This window comes from Panulirus ornatus, chromosome 21, assembly GCF_036320965.1.
Source record: "Panulirus ornatus isolate Po-2019 chromosome 21, ASM3632096v1, whole genome shotgun sequence".
In the NCBI taxonomy this organism is placed as follows: domain Eukaryota; kingdom Metazoa; phylum Arthropoda; class Malacostraca; order Decapoda; family Palinuridae; genus Panulirus; species Panulirus ornatus.
In genome coordinates, this window is record NC_092244.1 from 29,467,629 (window position 1) to 29,483,594 (window position 15,966).

Consider the following 15,966-nt stretch of genomic DNA (forward strand, 5'->3'; position numbering starts at 1 on the left):
ACGATGTCAGGCTGGTCACAGAAGGGATCTGGCAAGAGACGTCAGGGACATCAACCGACAACACAGTCAGGATTTGCATAATTTTTCTATTCTTCATGGATGGACGTGAGGAAATCCCATGTCTTAGTGAGAGAGTTTGATCACTATCAGTGTGGTGTTATGACCGTGTGTGTGTGTGTGAGTGTACGTGCGCACGCGTGCGCGACGTCACGACTTCGGCAGTGGAGAAGACTACGGTGACATCACAACATCACAGTGCACGGCACCACCATGTGTTCCCGTGACGTCACAACCCCCCTCCCCCACAAGGCACGGTGTTTGTGACGTCACAACCCACACACACACTTCCCCCCTCCTGTGCAACGGCGTTTCAGTGAGTCACACCCTCGCCAGCAAGGCAAAGGCGTCCCCCTATGCCAGAGGGTCCGTGTGATGTCACGACGTCGCCGGGAGAGACGTGGTCACGTGACCAGCTCTTTTAGAGTGTGAGAAAATGGGAAGAAGACAATATTCAAAAAAAAAAAAGGATTTTGCCGGACACACTAAAATAAATAAAAAGCTCAACATTGTCATTCATTTCGTCTGTTCTTACCAATTTTCTTATTTGTCTGGGGGGGGAAAAAATACTTAGAAAATATATAGCTGTATAGCAGAGGTAATCAAATGAAATATATTTATATTTTTGTAAGGCCAACAACATTCAACAGAGGGGATTCCTTCTTAGTTTTATTCCTGTCTTGCGGCTACGACGTGTGTGTTGTGTGTATGTTGGGTCACTCATGAGTGTATATTATATACTGCTCCTCATGATTTCCATGAGGAAACCGCCTCACATTCCCTCACATGAGACCCCACATGTCCAAATGTCATTTCTACCCATAGATGAGATACGAGTTTGTTGCTTTGTAATAAAAGAAACAAATGAAATTCGTTGAAATGCTAAAAAAAAAAAAATTTACTCGTAATTTTAAGAAGGTATGCTCACACAAGGGCGTCCCCAGGTACTGGGCTCTGAGGTACATACACTGACACACACACACACACACACATGACCTATCCCAACACACAGATGACCCATCCCATCCCATTAAAAAAACATACATACAGGATAATGATATTCATCCGGTCGCTCACATTATACCCGCCACAGAGACTGGGTCAAATTTACCATATCAAACAGCCATTCCACTAAGCCAATTGTCTTATTATATACGTTGTTAACTGCAATATAGAAATTAACATTAATGTGCCTCTTGCCATCATGTTGAAAATGAAAAGACAAACATGGGTGACTTCGGAGAGTCAGTGTATACATGTATATGATATACACGTATATGATATACACGTATATGGTGTACACGTATATGATATACATATACTACACTCGTGACCTCATCGCAAGCTTGGGGAGTGCGTTGCCATATGTTAAGGACGGGAGATGTGACATGACGCCCTGGCAACCACAAGTCCTAAAAGACTTGGATGACGTGAGTGAGTGACTGACTCCTTCCGTTGCTGTCAAAGTCAACAGGAAACAAAGTTGCCATTGACTTTGAAAGAACTTAAATGTCATTATTTTCCAAAGCCTTTGCCGTTCATTGATATATCCTTTCTGTTGACTTTGTGCTTTTTGTCATTATTTTGGCATTATTATAAGCAATTCCCAGATATTTTTTTTTTTTTTTTGGCCAGCTATATTAAAAGAAATATATATATAAATATATATGTGAGTTCAACCCATTTATTGTACAGTGCGTTGTTTCATGTGCCAAGCTAGTCAAAGCAAATAAAGCTGAAAACAAAACTCTTTGTATGTCTCATTGTCCACCATAGCTGCTAACATGTCCTTCTCATGCCCCGCCACTACTGAAGTGTGGGCACAACATGATGGCCTTAACCTCCTGCTTCTGTCTGTCTGTCTGTCTGTCAGTAAACACATTCTTGCTACCACGATTAATTAAGAACAATACATGACAGAAACTGCATATTAACATGACAGGTACCCGCTATGGGGCCAAAATGATTATATTTGTGAGCAATTACTTCCAAATATTCGTACAACAGACTAAAACAGATTTTTTTTGCAAGTGCTTAACTCACGAGTGCAGGGTAATGGGAAGTTCAAAATTTACCATCCTCTGTGTACTAGACAAAGGTGATTTATACATGGTTTTGCAATTTTTGTTTTTCTAGCATTAGGGAGAGACATATAGCACAGGAATTTTTTTTTTCCTGGTATATCGTGTCAGGTTCTACTCTCGTATTCTCACTCATACCTCCCATGTCCCTCTCATTCGCTTGTGGTCGTGTTTACGAGAACAAACTTGAGAGATGGCGCAACGGCAAAGTTTTTTTTTGTAAAAGAAAAATGAAATAATCATACACACACGAGATGGATGGGGCCCCACGAGCATTAGAAAAAAACTTCTCATTACCTCATAAATAGGTAATGAGAGTCATTACATGCTGAACGAAAAACAAAAAAAAAATCTTTGCTAATTTCTATTAACCTTTTTCCCTTTTTATTGCAATAAAAAAAGAGTTTTAAGAGAGAGAGAGACGCAGCCACAGTAGTGATGATATGCAATGAAAGAGTACAATTTGCATTGTAAACATTCACTGAAATATTCCATTAAAACGACCCCCCTAAAAAAGAGTGAAAGTATTTGATTTCCTAAAATGGAAATTGTAAATGAACGTTGGGCTAAAACATATGGTCGAGCCAATATGTACAGTGAAGAATAATTATATTGAATTTCCAAATTCTTGAAGTTGGAATGGAAATCTCATTCGACTGGGACATTACGTCATCACGGTAATACCCTTTGTTATCCCTGCTTGACCTCTGACCTGCCTTAGACCAGATCATAATGAATGCGATGAGCAACATCTCCCTACTCACCCCACACACCCATCCACCCACCCTCCTGCGCTGTGAACTTTCTCTGACAACTTTTACATTTCTGAAGATCTTGCAATAGTTTTGCATCAACGATCCTTCTTATTTTTTTTTCTTTTCATTACTACATTTATATTTTTTTCAAGACTGTCATCACCATATATTTGGTAATCCATATATAGAATGACATCTTCCCTCTGTCTTCGAGTGGGTGAGAATTTTATACCAAGAACAATTCACTTTGACCATAAAAGGATCACGAAGGATGAGCGAAGAGGCAACATGAGTTTAAAAAAAACTCCCCTTGTAACACACAAGTAGTAATCTTATACATACATACGAGTAGGCAGACAATACTATAGTACAGACACAATATATATATATATATATATATATATATATATATATATACTATGTGTAAGTGTGTGTGTGTGTGTACCACAAATCCCATGGATAATGAACACAGGCCAGCCAAGCAGTGGACGACGGAAGCATGAGCGTGGAGGCTCACAGCGGCTCATGGGAATCCAGTTAGTTAATGGTGAAGAGGAGGAACAGTTGGCTGCAGGAGGGAAGAGGCGACTCTGCCTCTAAAACTCCCCGTACTGCTCAAAAGTATTCAGGTATTTCCATATAGAGTGACAGCTCAGAGCGGCTCTTTCAAGTGGTAATGGACTTTTCCCAGTGTTCCTAAACGACTCAATATGAATAAAGAATAATACAAGGGCGTCTGGGGCGCTGGCTGGCACGAAGACTCTCTCTCTCTCTCTCTCTCTCTCTCTCTCTCTCTCTCTCTCTCTCTCTCTCTCTCTCTCTCAGGTAAGTCTTCTCTATAGATCTTATGATTAATTCTATCCTTCTGTCTCCCTTAGGGGAATCGAATTCACTTTCCAATATAAACGTAAATTCGTAAAACAAAAAAAAAGGAAAAAATATAATCCGACTTTGTGCCCACAACATGACCAGCTGAGCGTCACTCGTCACCTTGAACAGCGTTCACAGTCCACCATCCCACATACCTCATCAACACCATATCAGTCCGTCAGTTCAGTTCTGTTGGAAGATAATCCTATACAAATCTATCGATTCCATGAACAGATTTTATAAAGTTTATGATAAAGTAGAACGTTATTCAATCCAGAGAACAGCTGTATTTTATTCATATATAAAAACCTCAAGGATATAACTTTACGCTTTACACTCGACAGATAAGTGTAGGTACAGTATGGCTGAGTGGGTATGTGAACAGACGGCAAGTCTGTCTCAGACAGGAGCATGGAGTTCAGCCAACAGACCATCAATAAAAAAAATACTGTCTCATGGGGGTCACGCGATAATATCCGACATGAAATTCAACCCAGTTCATTGATGCTTGGGTAATGCATGGCAGACACGCAGGCACTGCCAAACACAGAGGTAGGTAGAGTCGCCAGGATCTACGTGGCAGACACAAGGTACCCACATGATAATCATGGGGGTAGTCATGATGTATGACATTATCAAGGATTCTGTCACATGAACTTCACGATCTATACATCAATGATCCCTGTCACATAAACTTCTCATCACTGGAGTTCTGTCTCTCTTTATTCTTGATAGCTGTACTCTCTCTCTCTCTCTCTCTCTCTCTCTCTCTCTCTCTCTCTCTCTCTCTCTCTCTCTGTATATATATATATATATATATATATATATATATATATATATATATATATATATATATATACTCCGCGAAAGCGCCAGGAACAGACGAAGGAAGGCCACATTCTCTCACGTCCATTCTGTAACCGTCATATGCAAATGAACCGAAACTACAGCTCCCTATTCACATTCTGGCCCCACATACCTTTCCAAGGTTTCCCTTGACCGCTTCACTTAACCTGTTTAAGTCCAATGACAGAATGACGATTGACCCCTATATACCACATCGCTCCAATTCACTCCTTCCCGTGCATGCCTTTCACATTCCTGCATGTTCAGGCCCTGAGCACTCACAGTCATTTTCAATGAATCTTCAGTTTGGTCTCCCTTCTCACCATGTCTCCATTTCTGTCACATAACATCTTTGTCAACCTTCCTTCTCTCATTCTATCCATATGTCCAAACCATTTCAGCACACTCTCTTCAACTCTCTCAAACACGCTCATTTGTTACCACACCTCGCTCTTACCCTTTTATTACCTACTATATCAAACCACCTCACCCCACGTACTGTCCTCAAACATTTAATTGGGCAGCAGGAACCTGTAACAAGTTCCTGGGTAACACCAGAACTCTTTCACAGAAAATGGTACTTAAGTAATTATAAACGTATACTTGCTCCCCGTTCCCCGCGTTGCCAGGTAGCGCCAGGAAAAGATGAAAATTGGTCTCCTTTGTACACACGGATTATGCAAGGCAGCTAAAGCTTCAGACGTCAATATAACATATCTCACTACCTTCATGGCCAGGAAGCAGCCACCACGGTGACGACACTGAACACTGACTTATGATCCTGCCCCAGTGGACGTGGCAGGCTTCCTGAGCGCTGCGAGAGCCCCATAAACAGAGAAGTGACTCTTGCAGGGTAGGATATATATATATTCCTATGAGTCCCCGGGGAAAATGAAACACGAAAAGTTCCCAAGTGCACTTTCGTGTAATAATCACATTTGGTAAACGTGTGATTGTCCAAATGGCGTCCTAGCTTCGTCTCTTTGATGTATATCAACTGACTGTTATATTTCTCTCTTGTGTCTCCCCTGATGATGTGATTATTACACGAAAGTGCACTTGGGAACTTTTCGTGTTTCATTTTCCCCGTGGACTCATAGGAATATCTTGATCACGCGCAAAATTGTGATCCTTTCATATATATATATATATATATATATATATATATATATATATATATATATATATATATATATATATATATATGAAAAAACGTCTATTCAATAACCGTGCCATCAATGTTAAACTAAACATTCACTGAATTGCTGGTAAAGGGATCAGTAAAACCAATATATATATATTAAAACTTTCGCTGGAATCTAATAAATTGATAGCAAAAGGTAAAATGATTACAGGATCTCATTCAGCACTGGATCGAGATGAAGAGCGAGGCCAGCCGGGGTTCCCCCAGCTTGGCTCCTGTTTACCTGAAGAAACCTGCTGGTCGGTCGGGTAATTATACAGCCAAGCCTGACCTTATTATGGCCGTTCGCAGGAGGAGTGACATGGGAATCATTACAAACGATCCCATTCCAAGAAGTGGAGGGGGGGGGGGGGTTGACCGGGTTTCCCAGAAACTTTCACATCGTGTTGTCTACATAAAATTCCTGACGAAGGTTCTTCAACTTTACTCATATATATATATTTATCTTGGGGGCTCTCTTCTTCTCTGTGTGTACACACTATTTTCTTCGAGTCTTCGGACGTGTAAAAAGAAGAGTTTGGGGGAGGGAAAAAAATATTATCCTTTTTGTCCGTGTCAGCGGCCATCCATCATCCGTTACGCTCCTCGCCCTTTACAAGAGGTGGTTCCGTCCTCACATAAACCATTCTTCCCAGCAATTATTAGAAGGGAGAGGGAGGGGGGCTTCTCTTTCCCCTTGACACCCCCTTCCCCCCCTTTCAGTCTATAGATATACGGTTCATTAATAACCCAGTCCTCACTCCTGGCCTCCATCCCCGTCCTGTCATACGCTCTATACCCTCCTCTGCCTCCTCTTGCCCTCACTACCATGGCCAAAATGCCCCTGGTGAAATTTCATCCATCATCCCTCGCCTTGTGTGAGCCTCCGCCCGCCCCAACCCGGCTCCCTCCCTGCCCGGGGCTCACAGAGGGTGAGTCTTTCATCGCCTCCAGGGGCATTGATTCCTGTCATATGATGCCCCTTGACCTAGTCCAGAACTCGTTTATCACTTTCGTAATTCCATCCGAAAACCCACACTAACCTTAATATCTTCCACGATTATCTATCAAGCTGCATGAACATAATGTATTCGCAAAAGACAATGCGATGTTGATCGTGCAAGAAAGTTCCCATGAAAAATTGATGATACAGTGGGGGAATAATGGTCGTACATTGCTGAATATAAGAGCTAGTGGGTCATAACTGAGACACAGCCTGTAACATACACGTCAGATGTACAAACACAGCTCTGTAACATACACGTCAGGTGTACAAACACAGCTCTGTAACATACACGTCAGGTGTACAAACACAGCTCTGTAACATACACGTCAGATGTACAAACACAGCTCTGTAACATACACGTCAGGTGTACAAACACAGCTCTGTAACATACACTTCAGGTGTACAGACACAGCTCTGTAACATACACGTCAGATGCACAGGAACATACACAGATGAGAGGTAGGATAAGGCATGGGAAAATAACCATGGCAGGTTACACCCTGTATAACCCGCTTCGTCCCGAACACCTCACGGACACAGGAGCCAACCAAGAGGACGAAGGGAAGCTCAAGATGAAGACGTAGAAGTTTATTTTCCCACGAGACACCGGTTCCCGTGGATCACTAATAATGATCATAAAAAAAAAACTGCTCAGCTTGTTGAACCAAGAAAGTCAACACGCCATTTAATGAGCGCCACAGGAAGTGAAATTTCTTTTTAGCTCTTTTGTAATATTTTTTTTTCTGTACTCGTCTATATGTGGGGTTTGAAGTTCCTCCTCTACTTTTCCCTTACAACACATGACCTTACGTTCAAAGGCGATGTGTATTCTGTGATGAAGTGAAATATTTGCTTTATTCTCTTTTTTTTTATTCCAATTTTTCAACAGAGTTCGTGTGGAAAGTATGTGTCTCGGGTCGACCTCTTCTATCGAGGAGGTTCTTATAGGACTAAAACAAATGTATTGAATGAAAACAAAAACACTGGAGGACACTGAGAATGAATGACCACTTTCTCCTTCGAAATCTGACTTCAAGCGAGACTATGACATCTGACAACGCACATATAACGCCTCGATGTGTCGAGCTCTATGTAGTAAATGATCGAATATATGTAGTAGATGATCAAATGTATTTACTTCTGCTTAATAATGATTAGACAAACACGTGGCAACGTTGACAACACCTGACAGTCTAGTTAAGGCGAGGGGACAAAATCCTGTAATGTCCGAGGCTAAGCAACGCGGGGCGCAGCGTGTCTGCGGCTTCTAATACGCCAGCAACACTCAGCGTCTGTCTGGGCCACTCAGACTCAGCAGGGAACTGCTGATGATGTCAGCAGTCTGGCATTAACCAATGGAGTAGTGAGTTCTGCAGGTAAACACACAGTGTTAACCTTGTGGGTAGTGGTGATAGCTCATGTCCGTCATAATGCAAAGAGATGATGGTTACAGTTGATCAAAACCTGACTGCTGGGGCATCACAACTTGGCTCATTCTCTCGATATATTGTCCCCCGCTTTTCCAAATGGCCATTCTGGTGATGCTATACAAATTCGTAAGAACGTTTACGAATAAAAGTAATGTTTACTAAAGCGCGTAAAAAATATATGCATAAATATATGCATACCTATTGATCAAAATACTCACACACACACACACACACACACACACACACACACACACACACACACACACACACATACAACACACACACACACAAACATCCTTCATATGCCAATATAGGAAGCCGACACATACGATTAATAATAACGAAATTGTTTTTAATGGATTATATTGCTCTATATTACACCTGCCATGCTTTTGATCTGGGCTTGCAAACTGACAACCAGCTTCAGTCCTCCAGATACGTTGAAAAATTATGGTATCGATTTGACGTGAAAAAAGATATATATATATATATATATATATATATATATATATATATATATATATATATATATATATATATATTTTCTTTCTTTTCTTTAACTATTCGCCATTTCCCGCGTTAGCGAGGTAGCATTAAGAACAGAGGACTGGGCCTTTGAGGGAATATCCTCACCTGGCCCCCTTCTCTGTTCCTTCTTTTGGAAAATTAAAAAAGAAAGAAAAAAAAATGAGAGGGGAGGATTTCCAGCCCCCCGCTCCCTTCCCTTTTAGTCGCCTTCTACGACACGCAGGGAATACGTGGGAAGTATTCTTTCTCCCCTATCCCCAGGGGCAACATATATATATATATATATATATATATATATATATATATATATATATATATATATATATATATATATATTCTTTTTCTTTTCTTTCAAACTATTCGCCATTTCCCGCATTAGCGAGGTAGCGTTAAGAACAGAGGACTGGGCCTTTGAGGGAATACCCTCACCTGGCCCAATTCTCTGTTCCTTCTTTTGCGAGGTAGCGCAAGGAAACAGACGAAAGAAATGGCCCAACCCACCCCCATACACATGTATATACATACACGTCCACACACGCAAATATACATACCTACACAGCTTTCCATGGTTTACCCCAGACGCTTCACATGCCCTGATTCAATCCACTGACAGCACGTCAACCCCCGTATACCACATCGCTCCAATTCACTCTATTCCTTGCCCTCCTTTCACCCTCCTGCATGTTCAGGCCCCGATCACACAAAATCTTTTTCACTTTTTCACACACATATATATATATATATATATATATATATATATATATATATATATATATATGTGTGTGTGTGTGTGTGTGTGTGTGTGTGTGTGTTTTGCAAGAGCATAAATGTCACATGTATAAAGATGAATATACAGAAGAGAAGGTAGATATCTGGGAACTTCAAATTTCGATCTCCTGCAAACACTAGGACCCTTCTCAGAGGAGACAGTCACACATTGTAGAACAAAGAACGAAATGTGGCAACATCAGAGAATACGTTGGCACCATCAGAGAGAGAGAGACTGGTAACATCAGAGGAAAGGTTGGCAACATCAGAGAGAGACTGGTAACATCAGAGGAAACGTTGACAACATCAGAGAGAGACTGGTAACATCTAAGGAAACGTTGACAACATCAGAGAAAGAGAGACTGGTAACATCGGAGGAAACGTTGACAACATCAGAGAGAGAGAGACTGGTAACATCGGAGGAAACGTTGACAACATCAGAGAAAGAGAGACTGGTAACATCGGAGGAAACGTTGACAACATCAGAGAGAGAGAGACTGGTAACATCGGAGGAAACGTTGACAACATCAGAGAGAGACTGGTAACATCAGAGGAAACGTTGGCAACATCAGAGGGAGACTGGTAACAGCAGAGGAAACGTTGGCAACATCAGAGAGAGAGAGACTGGTAACATCTGAGGAAACGTTGACAACATCAGAGAGAGAGAGACTGGTAACATCTAAGGAAACGTTGACAACATCAGAGAGAGACTGGTAACATCAGAGGAAACGTTGACAACATCAGAGAGAGACTGGTAACATCAGAGGAAACGTTGACAACATCAGAGAGAGACTGGTAACATCAGAGAGAGACTGGTAACATCAGAGAAACGTTGACAACATCAGAGAGAGACTGGTAACATCAGAGGAAGTCTGGTAACGTCAGAGGAAGGCTGGCAAGTCCAGGTAAGGTCACATACAACAAGGGTTGGGCGATGCTCTCATTCGTAGCCAGAGTGAGGGGTTCTGGGAGATGTGGATCATGGGAGAGCAAGCGGTTACCTGGACACAGATTCCACGACTTCTCCTTGGAAGGCGCAGTTCGACTTAGGTAAGAACGAGGCATTACCCCCGTCCAGGTGATCATCTTCACTACAGACTTATGATGATAAGAAATAAAGTTTTCTTGGCCATATCCAACTGCTCTCACACGCTCAGTGACCCCTACCGTCTAAGTTACAGCAGGTCTGGCCAATGTGTAACTTATCACTTATAAAGGAACTTATAATGAACGCTATATACATCCCAGGGTCGCACCATCCTGGGAATACCTTTTGATATATATTGACTAGATCTCTGTACCTGTGTTGGTAGTACAGCCAATTGGCCAAGTCTCGTATCGGGGATATCTTAAAAATGAATATGGCCTGTTAGCCATTTGTTTAACAGCTCAGTTTCCAAAATGTTAGGAGTTCTAGCGTTACAACACTTAGGATTGGGTTAAATGTAAGGCTTTACGCAATAAGCAATACGAGTATGCTAAAAGCATACACTGACATTCCATTCTGGTTCATTTCTATTTCACATGTTTTGGTCTTTATAATTTCCGGGTCAAAGATAAACAAAGGAGGCAAAGCTTCTCTTGGTGTGGTCTTCATGGTTACTGAAAAATAAAGGGTAAATCCCAGTGTTATGTAAACACTATGAACTGTGATGTCTTCTCCCGTGGTGATCAAATAATTAAAATGGCAGCTTTTCTTCTGTTCTTCATTCTACCTCATATCTCACGCTGAGAACAAGGGAACGTGACTTGTGAAAAGAAATATACTGTACAAATGAGTTCATCCACCATCTATCTTCCCATACTGTAAAGATATCACACATCTACTCCAGTACAAGTCCTGTGGTTTGAGGCAGAATGTCAACTCGTTTCAAAATATCGTACGTACAGATTGGATAACACTGATGAGAAGGCGCTCCCCATACTTGAGACAAATTTCTGACACATAAGATATCACTTGTAACTCATAATTTAGATAATGGATTCATCTTGTACAGCAGGTCGTGAAAAACTTTATGACGTGTCAACTGATTTAGTATACAGAGGTTTTAAGATTATCATCTGTCGCCTCTTTATCGAATAAATAAACCATATTTAAGCCCGAAGTAATGCACACTTTGTGGACCAAAGCTTTCGAATATTGTTAATGAAATCCTTAGTACAGAACATGTGACACTGAGATCCCTCCTAGATATGAGGATAAACACACACAAAGTAGATAAACACACACAAAGTAACTACTTACTCCCTCACGAGTCATTACAAGATGGTCGCCCAAAGGTAAGGTTATCATCGCTCAGCGAAGGAGAGTTACGAAGAACGAGCCGAGTGAAATTACGTGTTGCCAAGTGTTATGTAGGAGATGGAGAGATTGCACGCTAGTGGCATGAAAGCCAACTGGACATGTGTGGGTGTGTCATAAAGACAACCAACTGGGTCAAAGGAGTGACACTAGACAGCCACTGGAGTGCTGGCTGGCTCACTGCTCAGCCTTCACTTCAAACCGTCCCTATAACACCATGAGCGGGAAGTACCACACACCCCTCCCTGGTCAGTGGCTGCCTACCCAAATGCTACTACCTACACCGGAAAGAGAGAGAGAGAGAGAGAGAGAGAGAGAGAGAGAGAGAGAGAGAGAGAGAGAGAGAGAGAGAGAGAGAGAGAGAGAGGAGGGAGGGGATATTTTTCCTTTGGGCCTGGGGGAAAAAAAAAAAAAAAGGGCTGCCGATCAGCGGCCTAACACATCTCATGTTTTTTGCCTCATCAACATTCCTCACGGACTGAGGGACGCCCGTCGACCCGTCTGGAGGGAGGGAGGGGAAAGGGAAAGAAAAGAAAGAAAAAAAGAATACCCGTTTGAACCATAATTTCCCCCACCGCTCCAGCCTGTCTCTCCCACTCCCACCGACACATCTCTATCTTCCTCACCATCTCCAACAGCAAGGTCTTATCTGCTTCCCCTTCTTATCATATCTCTCTCTCGTCGTCCACCCACACCCCCATAACCTAGTCCATTTTATGTTAGTATCTCCTGTATTCAGCAGCCTACGTCCCATTTTCCTCGTAAGTGTCCCGCATTTATTTCATTTTTTCTTTTTTCATATTTTCTCATTCCTTCTCCACCAGTGCTGTCTCATTCTCGCCAACAACACCCTCACCCTTCCCTAAAACCTCCTCTCTCTCTCTCTCTCTCTCTCTCTCTCTCTCTCTCTCTCTCTCTCTCTCTCTCTCTCTCTCTCTCTCTCGTATCATTTCTCCACCATACACCATCCCGTCTCCAAAAACAAAGGCCTTTTCTTCACCAACAATCACCTTTCATTCCCTCTTCTCTACCGTCGCCCCCCTTCTCCCTTTTCATAAATACATCTTCTTTCCTCAAAACGCCCCCAGTTCTTCCCCGACGACATCACCTCTTCACCAGCATTCCCTCTTCTCACTCGCCAACACTTTACTCCAACACCATCGTGGTCTCATTTTCTTCGACCCATTTGCTCTCCACTTCCCATTTTCCGCTCTCCAACTCCATTACGTTTTCATCCCCATCATTCCCCAATTTAATTGCGGTTTACACATTCTTTCTCCACCAGTGGTGTACTCTCCACCAAAATTTCTTCTCCATCGTCAACAATACGTCTCCATGCCCATTATTACCCATTTCAATCGCTACTTTCCCATCTCCGCCACTGACCCTCCATCAAAAAATACCTCCACCATTTTCTCCATCACTAATACCTTACCTCCATCTTCATAGATACATCTCAAATCCTTTCCATCTCTATCAATACCTCTCAGTCCCCAACAGTCCTCTCCATCCCCAACAACAAGCTTCCATCTCCATAAACCATCATCCCCATCATGATCTTTCCACGTCTATCAGTACATCTCCAACTCCGATCCCCCCCCCCCTCAAGCCTTACATTTCCATCAATACCTCTCCTACTCCGTGCATCTCATTACTACCCTACTTCCATCAATAAATCTCCATCCCCATGAAATGCCATTCCATCACCTCTCCATCTCCATTCATACCACACCATTATATCTCTCCATCTGCAACCGACCCTTCTCATCTTCATCATCACCCATACATCACCATCAATAACAAACTCCAACATCTACTTCCTCCCTCCCTCCTCCATCAATGCCTTTCCTCTCTGGCGGCCTCTGGCAACCACCGCCTCAGTAGAGCAACATGAAGCCTAGCGACTCGACCAGGGTCGACCAGTAGCCAGCAAACGTTCAACGAGTCAGCTTGTGTATCACAGACGTCGAATCTTTTTCATTCGTAGTTTTCCGTACTCGTTCTATTTACGACCGCGTTAGTCCTTTCTTTGATGCTATTGCGTACGTCTGAGCGCACGTGCTTAAGTAAGCGTAATTATTGTTTAAAGTAGAAACTACGGCGACCCATTTTTTGAATTTATTTTCTTAAAAGCTAACATTCGGCAACCTCGTTAACTCTTCATCGCCGTAGCCATTTAATTAACACAATATATTTTTTCATGATCACAAGTGGGGGAAAACTATCTTTTTTTTTTCCTTCATTTCTCTTCCGTTATCTTTCTCCTACTTTACTAAAGATCATTTGATAAAGTAGTTTTATCGATCATGTTACGCACAGCGAACATAACAGTCATATGTGGTGGTCATGTCAGCTTTATCATGTACTCCAAGTATTCATGTCGACCTTATCGTGTAGTCTAAATGGTCATATTTATGTAACGTCACATGTACTCCAGGAGGCCATAGAAGTCATATGTTATCTAAATAATCATGTCGGTCAAATCATGTAGTCAAAGTGGTCATGTCAGCCATACCGTGTGGTCCAAGTGGTCATGTCAGCCATACTGTGAGGTCCAAGTGGTCATGTCAGCCATATCGTGTGGATCAAGTGGTCATGTCAGCCATACCGTGTGGTCCAAGTGGTCATCTCAGCCATATCGTGTGGTTCAAGTGGTCATGTCAGCCATATCGTGTGGTCCAAGTGGTCATGTCAGCCATACCGTGTGGTCCAAGTGGTCATGTCAGCCATACCGTGTGGTCCAAGTGGTCATGTCAGCCATACCGTGTGGTCCAAGTGGTCATGTCTGTCATGTCAAGTAGTCCAAGGGGTCATAGCAGGCACATCAAATATCCCAAGTGGTGTAATATTGGTCATATCAAGCGGTCCAAGTGGTCATGTCGGTCACATCAAGCAGTCCAAGCAGTCATATCAGTCACATCAAGCAGTCCAGAAGGTCATATCAAGCAGTCCAAGCGGTCATATCTGGTCATATCAAACAATCCAAGAGGTCATAATGACATCACGCAGTCGAGGAGATCATGTCAGTCATTTCAAGCGGTCATATCAGCCACATGCTGGAGACCAAGTGGTTTTTTTTCCACGAAGAGCGAAGCAGTAGAATTCTCTCTCCCTCTTTCGGTTTTCCCGCTTCCTAAAACCTTTCCAGCTTTGAGAGTTAGGCGTACAAACACCTGAGGATCTTTAATTAACTTCATTTTTTCTCTTTCTCTTACATTTATACCAGAGATGGCCATAACGGTCACAATATATATATATATATATATATATATATATATATATATAGAGAGAGAGAGAGAGAGAGAGAGAGAGAGAGAGAGAGAGAGAGAGAGAGACAGACAGACAGACAGACAGACAGACAGATAGATAGATAGAGATAGATTGATAGACAGACAGATAGATACATAGATAGATAGATAGATAGATAGATAGATATTACCAGTCATGTCTAGCCCAAATGGTCATATCAGTCATATCATGTAGTCTAAGTCATCATTTCTAAGCTGTTCAATATCACTCATCTCACGGAGGCCAAGTGGTTATAACTGTCATAATCCCGTAATTCAACTGTTTGATTCCCAATTTAAACCTGAACACGTCGAGTGGCAAAGCGTATACCGCATAAAAACATTACACTTATCGTTTTTACTGAGATATCGTACTACACTTCAACTATGGTGCATCGATTTACGCCTCAAAAAAACAAAAAAACAATGAAGTAAATGAGGGGGAAAAAGTTTTCCAACAAAGTGCGATTACTGTTCGTGATTAATTTGCGTGTTTACGGGGGACTGAGCGCTGCAACCCTCCGCTTAACCTCGTACATATATCATGTTTTAATCCTGTGAGTGAGCAAATACGGTTGTCCACGGCTGCTGCTACAATTCCTCTTATTACATGTGTCTGATGATATGTATGTGTGTGTGCATGTGAGTGTATCTACCGGTACAGAAGTATCACATTACGACAGGGTGTGGGGTCAGCGGGAGCCGGGCGGTGTCACCATCTAGTGGCGAAGCGGTGAACCATTCGTCCACAGACGCTCCCGACCCCTGCGACTGGCGCCACCACCACGGTGCTGGAATACACCAATGCCTTCCTTTACCACGAGATGGCCAAACGTGTCCAGCAATGCACGTT